Genomic DNA, 9,739 nt, shown 5'->3' on the forward strand with positions numbered 1-9,739 from the left:
TGGGAAACTTGGACGTGAAGTGGGAATTTATTTGAAAAGTGATAATGAGATCAGACTCTTACCCACATCTCAGAGGGTCATCATTTCAATACCTACCTCTCAAATTTCTCTTTCCTCTCTGCCCTGCATCTCTGGCTCAGGTTCCCCCTATTCATTTACTCATGAGTAAAGCTAGGCAGCAGGCAATGATCCCTATTCAGAGAGGCCATTTATTCTTCTCCAATTTTTAAGGTCAAACTATACCAGCTCTGTTCACTTATGAAACATAATCACACTCCTTTTTCTCCTCTGTCACTTGACTGAAGAGTATCTGTAAGGAAAGTGGGAGGGGTGACAGACTTTTTGATGTGTTTTTCACATTATTTCAGTCCGTTCTTTGGAAAATACAGACTACTTTTCTCTGGCTGGGAAATATTAGATGTTTTCTCAAAGAAGACAGAAGTATCTTGGTAAGAGGACTGTGTAGAAAACCTTCTAACAGATGAGACTGCATGATTTCCTAGGACAGGACTGTTTGTTGAAAAAGTACCCTTTCAAAAATTATGCAAACTGGATTTATGTTTTCTGGTTTCTAAGACAAACCAGGAGCTTATATTAATTGAGTGTTTATTCCATGCCATGTGAAAAGCTCATCAATTTGCATAAATATCCATCAATACAATTTTCACAACAACCATAACCATGATTTTTCCAGCATTTATTGAGCTCTAATTTATGTTAGAACCTCTGCTAATTGATTTATTTGAGCTATTTTCAACCTCCCCACCACATATAATATAGATATTTTTAAATTACCTTTGCATAGATAAGAAGAAAACATAAAGAAAAGTTAACAAACTTTCCCATGAAAACGTAATTGGTAAAGCAGGTCCTAGATTTGCCCCTAGATTCAAATGCATCTTGCCTAAACTGGTAGGTACTATGCTGTCCTGATCTTTGACTATGTTAAATAGATCCTAATATTATATTATATAATAGATCCTAATATATAATATTATATATTATAGGATCTATGTTAAATAGATCCTAATATTATACTCTGATTTTCTATACAAGAACATGAAGGAAAATCAGGTTAGACAACAAATCTTGTCTCATTCTAAACTTAAGCTCCTTGTCTCACACCATAATGTATAGAGACAGAGGGTCTTTGTTCAGGACTGTGTCTTGATTAAACAGGATCTCATGTATGAGATGGGACTCAGGAAAGCACCACATAGTGTTATCTCATAGCCATGCTGGAAGAATCTCTCCTGCTTTTCTCACACCTCAGCCTGCTTTACTATTTTGTAAATATTGTAAATCATCCTAATTTTGTCTTGAAATATCTCCTAAGAGGGTATTTAGTTCTGCCTCATCAAGGTACTAGTGGAGATAGTCATGGGTTTTCATAGTATACTTCCACAGAATATTTCTCATGGAGATATTAGTGCCTAAATATCCTAAAGCATCACCAAGTGTATCTTCACAGAAAATGGATTTATACTGACAGATGTCTTCACGGTTCTGACCGTTTGATGTAGTTTCATTTTTCTGTACCACAATAAGTATTTCCTGTGAGAGTTCTCACAGTGAGTGACAATAGGTGTATCCAACAGGTGAGACAGAAGACACAACAAAAAAATATTACATGAAATAAGAAAAGTAGGTTTACTCTTTAGAGATGCCAGAAGATACAGGGAAGCATATTTCACAGGACCAATGGGGGAAACCATCCACGCCCCAGGTATTCAGATAAGAAAGGGGAGAGAAAGACAGACAAACAGACAGACCGAGATAAACATAGATGGATTGAGACAGACAGAGACAGATGGAGACAGAGAAAAACCATACCCAAGTCAAAGCCTTTTTTGTGAGGTCTAGAGTGTAAATCAAAGCTTCCCCCTGAGAACTTCTAATTAGTAGGTTTATAGCATTCAGGCATGTGTTCCAAGGAAGCACTGTGTCATTTATGTAAATTTATACAAGCTGTGGAAGTCAATGGGGAAAATCAAGAAGATTGTGCCTAGAAGTCCCAAAGGGAGATGATCACAAAAAACTGGATGGCTAAAGCATAGGTCTGAACTACAGAGATTGATCATATTGAGGAACTGGAAAAGGTAAAGAATGGGAAATTGTGTTAAGGGTTTGAGCTTTCTTGGGAATAAGAGAGTTGAATTTATACTCAAAATGGATTCTAAGGCAATATAATATAGAATTCAACATTTATTTATTGCAGATGTTAATGCAGAATGAGGAAACTGATACTGCCTTATCAAAACAGTATTCTGGTATACTCTAAGTTTAACTGAATCACAGAAAAACAAAGGGACTTAAGTGCAATCTTCACACTGATGCTTTCATTTACCTGAAGGTATTGAATTTCTAAGGCTCATCGAGGTGAGACAGGATATTGCACCCTTGAGAAAAATATCCTGTCACACAAATATGATCTCCCAGGTGTCCAAACATCTCTGAAGTGTGAACTCATAAACCAAAGGATTAAGCTTATACTTATGGGAGGGGAGGAAAAACTCTTGACACTCAGTATTTTTTTCTTCTAAAATAGATGGCACAATCATAAGAAATCAACAAATGTAAGTTTTAAAACTTAATATGTGTATTACAAAGTTAAAAAACCAAGTAAAACCAAAATGAGTGCAAATACTGGCTTGATCAATCAGTGATATTCAGATTTTTCAGCCACGGAGAGGGATACACAGGCTGCTTTAAAGATGATACTCGGGTTCATAAAATTTCTAGACAAAAGGATGTCCAAAATGAGTGTCTAATTGACTGATAAGTAACAGTTTATGTTATCTGTTTAAATTCTTTTAAAGTGAATTGCAGAGTGCTCAGTGAGATTTCTGTCTTTGCAGAGACGCCCCAACCATGTTGAGTATGAGAAGTGAAGACAATGAGGCAAAGACATCATGGTTTTTGTTTTGTTTTGTTTTTGTGGTTTGTTTATTTTAAAGGGGATGAAACCAAGGAAAATAAAACAGAATAATACCGATCAAAATAAACTAGCATAAGTGACATAAGACTTCAAAACCTTACAAAATCAGCAATAATTAGTATAATGTCTTTTGTTGTCTTCAAAATAGCTGCAGATACCTTTGGACATAGTAAAAATCACACAGAACAGAATAGAATAGAAACAAAACAATTAATGCAATAAGGGACTTCAAAACAAGCCAATAGTAAATCCAAAATGGCTACCATATTATGTCTTGCTATCTTTTAAGTAGCTGCTCCTGCCATCAGATTTAACATAATCAAACAAAAAAAAAAGAGAGAGAGAGAAAGAGAGAGAGAGAGAGAGAGAGAGAATAAAACTCAACAAAACAATGAAAATGATATGATTTCCAGGTGGGAGTTGCTTCCTAGTAAGGCTTGGTTTTCTCTCTCTGCAATCCACAAATGGCACTGATTCATGGAGAGAGGCTTGGGTCTGGCTGTCCTCACTCTGTCAGGGGCCCATACATGGTACTTGTTTCCAGCAGGGATCACCTCCTTGTGAGGCCTGGTTCCCCCCACCCCCCATAGTTCGCAAATGGTGTTATAAAAAAGTTTGAGAAGGTGAGTACACCATTAACAAGGGAGAGTTGATGTGCAAAAAATAGAAACTATTTCAGGTGACAATTCATAGAGTTAAAGCAAAAATATCCAAAATCATTTAAAATTAAGTATTCATGTTTATTCTGACTTAACAATTCCCTGGTAATTAATGAGCTATAACTTCTCTTTATATGCTGTTATAGTTTAGGTCTCCAAGAGCTCCCAAAATGCTTTTGTGTTCAGAGATGAGTTTTTGAAAGTTAATCACACCACAAAGGTACTATGCTTGTCAGTGAATTAATCCACTCATGAAATCAGAGCTGAATTTGCTGTTAAAAGATGGATCTGGTCAAAAGAGTCAGATTACTGGGGACATGACCTGGAAAGATACCTCCCTGTCTGACTCCTTATTCTATTCTCTTTTATTTTCAAATGCCATGACTTGAACACATTTTTTCTTTGCCATCTCCCTTTGGCAACCAGTTCCTACTTTGAAGCCAGCCAATGGTGGACTGAAATTCTAAACCAAAATGAACCTCTTCTCCCCTAAGTTGTGGATATTGAATATTTTATCCCAGTGATAAGAAATTGACTAAGACAATTGTACATTCATCATTTTTGCTTGCTTTTTAGGTATCACCTGTTTATATTTTCCCAGTTTTGTGCTGTTATTATAAATTTTTGGAGACATCATATATAGTTCAAACACTGCCAAAAGTCCTTGCTCACAACTAAAACCTCCTAAGTCTGTCTTTCAAAGTCCATATTCCTATCAATATTCTGTAATTCTGAGCACCAGCCCGAATTATCCATCAGGCTTCATTTATAGTATCCTAGGGCTTCTCTGTGCTAAGACTCCAAAACCTTTCAAACTCTTTCCACACTCTAGTTACAAAGGTTCCTAAACCAAATGGTAGAGTACAGTCACACCAACGACCCCACTTCTGATTCAAATTTTCTGTTATTCAGCTATCCCACTGGTGAGAAACAATATCTGAAACCCACAGCTTAAAAGAAGAGAGGTCAGATTTAACTCACAATTTAACAATATCTCTGTGACTTTGCAAGAGACTGAGACTAAAAGCAGTGGATTAATTTATAGGTGGAGGAAATTTCAAAGCAGCTCAACATTCAGACTGTGATGTGGATACTGCTGTTTTATTTTAGCTAGATTTATACTGATAATTGTTGGTACAGGGAAGAGTAGGGAAATTTGGAAGACTTAAATATTAGCACTGAAGGACTACATGTCTAGTTGAGAACAGAGGAAGTACAGTAGCTAAAGAAAGAACTGTTGAAAATAATCCAAATATTATATAGGGATATAGCTCAGCAGCACAGCACTGGCCTAGAAGGTACAAGGTCCTGAGTTCTATTCTTGCTGAAAATATATATTCTTCTGTAAAAATAAGCCAAATACTTTGTACAAGGACAAGTGGAAAGACAGTTTGAGGCCATCTCATAAGTCAGCAATATCCCATCTATTGCAGGCTCAAAGGTACACAATTGTCAACATGTATTTACAGGAGAGAGTCCACATGATCCTTGCTCTAAAAAGGGCTTCCTAAGAAATTGGTTCCTTGTGATTCATTCATGTACTCAGAGACTAGTGTAGCCATGGTCTAAAGGGACCTGGCTACTGCTTTCTTTGACAGCAAACCTTTTGCAGCACCAGTGTGATGGTGGATTTTGAAGAACTCAAGAGTTATGGAGTGTCATGGTTTATGTCTGTAGCCCCCAGGCCTCATGAGTTTGCATTGTTCATTTGTGATGGTTCATTGTCTAGTGCTTGGATTGATGGTGTCAGTGCTCCACCCACAAAGGGGTGGGACCATGATGTGATGTAATGGCAGGAAGAAGGTGTGTCTTGCTTTTTGCTGGTTCCTGTTTGCTGTTGGCAGCCACCATGAACTGCGGCCCAGCCATGCCTGCCTGCCTTGGAGCCAACTGAGTGTGGACTGAAACCTCAAAAAACTGTAAGAAATATACCTTTCTTTTCCCAACTTTAGGCTTCAGGTATTTTGCCTCAGTGGTGAGTAAAAAGTAACTAAGACATGGAGTCACAGAGGCTTTCAAGCAGGTTTCACTGAAAGGCCTTGAATATCTGGCAAGAGTAGCTGAGAGAAGGTTGTATGAAACTGTGAAAATGAAAGCAAACACATCAGAGAAATCAAGAAGTTTGAGACACTAAGAATGTGAAACACCTGGTGATTAAAGCTACAGACCATGAATGGGGAATGGGTATCCAACAGAGCAGCCAGGAAGACTACAAACAGCCAGACCATGGAGATGGGGCTGCCCAAGCTCTTTGAGGTTCACATTGTAACAACATGTACCTGAAGTGCCAGAAATGGAGCTAGAGAACCTTATGTTTGATGTGCTGGGCTTCAGTCTTGTGTTAGTCCAATTATTTTCTATCCCCTTATTCCTTCACTTTTAATTGGGAATATTTACCCTGTGATGTTGTATCTTCTGATTATGTAACACTATTTATTTTTACTTTTTCAGGTAGGAGTTTGCCTTGAGTCTCAGAAGAAACATGGTCTTAGACTTTTGAAAAACATTGAAACTGTCAAGATTTGGGAAAGGAATTATTTCATTTTCCATTGTATATGGGACAGTTATGTTAAGTGGAATGATGAAATTACTATGATCTTCAGTTGGAAATTAAGTATGGTTTAAAGAGATGTATTGGGTAACAGGTTGAAAAAGAGTCAGATGTGGCACTTAGTGGGGAATTTCCACATAATTGGATTTAGAATCTGTCCTGCCCATTAATTGGTGGGTAGTCCACATCTGAGTGAGTCATAAAGGTATAGTTTTGAGGTCTGTATCTGGTCCTCATCCCCTGAATTCTGTTACTGTGTCCCTGCTGTGTTTCCCAGGAACAATGAACTATGTCTCTTGGCTCCACCACACCATCCCATCATGATATTTCTCCCTGTAAACCAGCCTACCTTGGACTGAATCTTCTTAAAGCATAAACTAAATAAGTCCTTTCCTCCTTCAAGTTCTGGGTGTCTAGTTCTGTATCTCAGTAACAAGAAAACTAGTGCAGTGTTGATGCTGTATAATCATCCCTCACTTACTGACTTCTTATACTCAGAGATGTAGACTTCTTATACTGAAAGGATAAATTCTGCCCCAGTTTACCATTAGTAATTAAGAAACTACCAACTTCCCACTATTGCTCGAGTCTCTAATTTACAGTAACCCCTTTTACTCTTATCTTCAGGATCTCAGTATCCTAATGCTATTCTACATATGCTGTAACTCCTCACTCTGTGCTCTCCCAGACTACCCACCTAGATTGACACTTCAGGATTTAAACTATCCTTCTCCACCAAAGGTCTTTATATTTTCTCATTTACAGTAGCAACCAATTCCACCTGTAACCAATTCACGATTCTCCCAAAGGCAGGATCGTTTTACACTGATATAAGATTTTAATTAAAATGTAAACCTTCAGTCAATAGGAAGAGGTATTAGTAAATGTGTGTATTTGGTCTGCCACTCTCTTGTAGAACTCCCAGTGCTGACAGACAATAAATGACTTTTTGTTTATTTGACATAGAGTCTAAGTAGGCTTTCAAGAGTAGGTAAATTCTTCTTTCTGAACCCTTCATAGAATATGCATGTTTTAATCAGCAGTGAGGTAAATGTAGATTGAAGAAATTACAGTCTCATTTATTAATTTATTAATTTGGTGAACATTTCTTGAATATTTTGTGTCAGAAACTATGACAGACATCCATAGTTAGATTATGTTAGACTATGGTTAAAATGAAAGGCAAGTAATATTTATGTGAGGAAATTAATACATAACCAGGTCTTTTATATTTCTGTTTAAAACTAAGTCAAATATGGAAGCTGAAGTCCACAGATTATAGATAAGGGCTTTCATAAAACAGGTGTTCCTCATCCAATTTAAACAATACTCTTCATCTTCATTCAGTTGGATGTTTGGCACAGTTCTAATATCTCCGCAAAGAAGAGATACATGAATCACACAGCAATTTCATTAAGAAACATAAGGAAATGTGTTTTTTTTTATCCTGATAGATTTTTCTAGCTTAAATCCAATCACTTTAATTGTATTGTCCTCCTTTCTAAGAAATGAGTTATTTTCCAAAACTAATGGCTTTATAACACCCCATGTACAGCTAGCATTAAACTTTATCTCTTTGCAATTAGTGTTTGTTCACAGAACAATTAATTAGCTTAAAACATTGGCCGCATTTTTACCTCACTCAAGGAACTAAAGAACCAAAATGCTGAAGTCTAGAAAAGGAATTACTTCAATGACTTTGATTAATTAGGTACAAATCATCCTCAAGCACTTTAATGACAAAAAACACTTATGCCCTCATCTTCTTTCTGCATTACATAACTGAATCTGGGGCTGGACAAGCTCTGTATGTGCAATAACTGTTTCTTAGCAGAGAGGCTGGTATAATAGTCTGTACCAATCTCTTCAATCTATGGTTTCAGGGCTTTCATCAGACACAACAATCCAACGATGCATCACCATGAATGTATGATGTGTAAACAAGAAGTGGAACACTTGCTAGCACATTAGTAGTTATGATTAATTGAGCATTCTACAAGCCAAGAACTATGTATTTTGCATGTTATATTCCACAATAATTCTGTGAGGAGGAATAGTTATTGCCTCTTTTAGATAGTTGTGGGAAAAAAGTGCACACAGCAAAACAAGCTAACTAGCAAAAGGTAACTAGTATATATCAAAGCTGAGGTTCAAAATCAGGCAGTCTGACTCCAAACTCATGCTCTGGATAGATTCTCATCACCAATTACCACCGTACCACCAAAAAGGTTTAAAGTATAAATTAGTTGACATGTTAACAAGAACATAGCTAGAGAGCAGAGAGGAAGTTGAGGGACTCTTACAAAGATATATAGTTCTATTTTCCTGGGATTGTGAAGAAAAAAGGCAGTGTTGCCCTGAAGCCTAACCCTAGCATTCAGCATGGGTAATACTATTCTTGCCAAAGGAAAAGAACAAAAGTTTTCAAGCAGAAATAGGAAATACTGGAGAGGAAATTTCCTCCCCTTAGGCCCTGGATATTCAAAATACATGGGAGGAGACCCACCTACAGCACCTGTCCATGGCCTCTATCAGATGGTAACCGAGATGTACATCTGGCAACCAGATTTTGTCCTGAGGGATAGGTTAGGAACACAACAAATAATCGCAGGGATTGCAGAGAGGGACTGTGAGCACTACTACAGAAAGGGAGGTCAGCTCTATGCTTGCCCTTTTTAGATAACAGAGTACTACCTGAGCAGCTGATAAAAATGAAATTGTCATGCACATATTGAGTGCCAAAAGTACCAAATTTGTTCCATGGGAATAAAAAGGACACTGAAGAACCAGATGTCTAGGCAAATTTTATCAGATAAAGAATGAAAATTATACTAAAACACACTAAAGGCCCACTCTGTTGAATTTGAACCCAACTTCAATCTAACTGTTCTTCAGTAGTCTAGGATCCGAGAGTGTTTCACAATCATTTTCATGGATGTAGTATAAACTTTTGGGCTACTACTATCAAGTAATCACAACTACCTTTGTTCAGTACTATTTTTAATTAGTACATGTTTTTTTTTTCTAGTGCATAGGATTACATTCATCTCAGAGGAGTTTATACATGCACAAAACACATCTTCATTCTTTTATCATCTCCTTCTCAGCTCATTCCTCCAGCCTTTCTCCAACTTTTTTGTTCTCCTTCCCCTTTGCAAGGCTTTTTTTTTTCCTTTCTTTTTTTTTTTACAGGTACCAGGGATCAAACTCATGACCACGCACTTGCAAGGCAGGCACTTATGCCACTGAGCTAAATCACCAGCCCCTCTTTTTCCATTTTTCCATTTTCTTTTTTTATCCCTCTTTGTCTTGTTTCCTACTTCCCCTTCCTGTTTTTGGCACAAACCACTTCAAAGGAATTAGATATTTTTGCTTTATTTAATAATCATATCAACTTTTCAATTAGAAATTAATGCCTCCAACTTTTCTTTCAGAAGCAATAAGGCTTAACTAGATCAAATAATTTTCCAGGCAAAAATAGAATATTCACTCATTTCTGATGACTCTGAAGCCACTGCTTTTATCTAGTCTACCATCTCCTACATAGAACATTGCTTTCCATTGCAAAAATCTTAAAGTGCATCCACAGAG

Source organism: Cavia porcellus, unplaced genomic scaffold, assembly GCF_034190915.1.
Source record: "Cavia porcellus strain 051 isolate PalLab524CR breed Dunkin Hartley unplaced genomic scaffold, mCavPor4.1 scaffold_18, whole genome shotgun sequence".
In the NCBI taxonomy this organism is placed as follows: domain Eukaryota; kingdom Metazoa; phylum Chordata; class Mammalia; order Rodentia; family Caviidae; genus Cavia; species Cavia porcellus.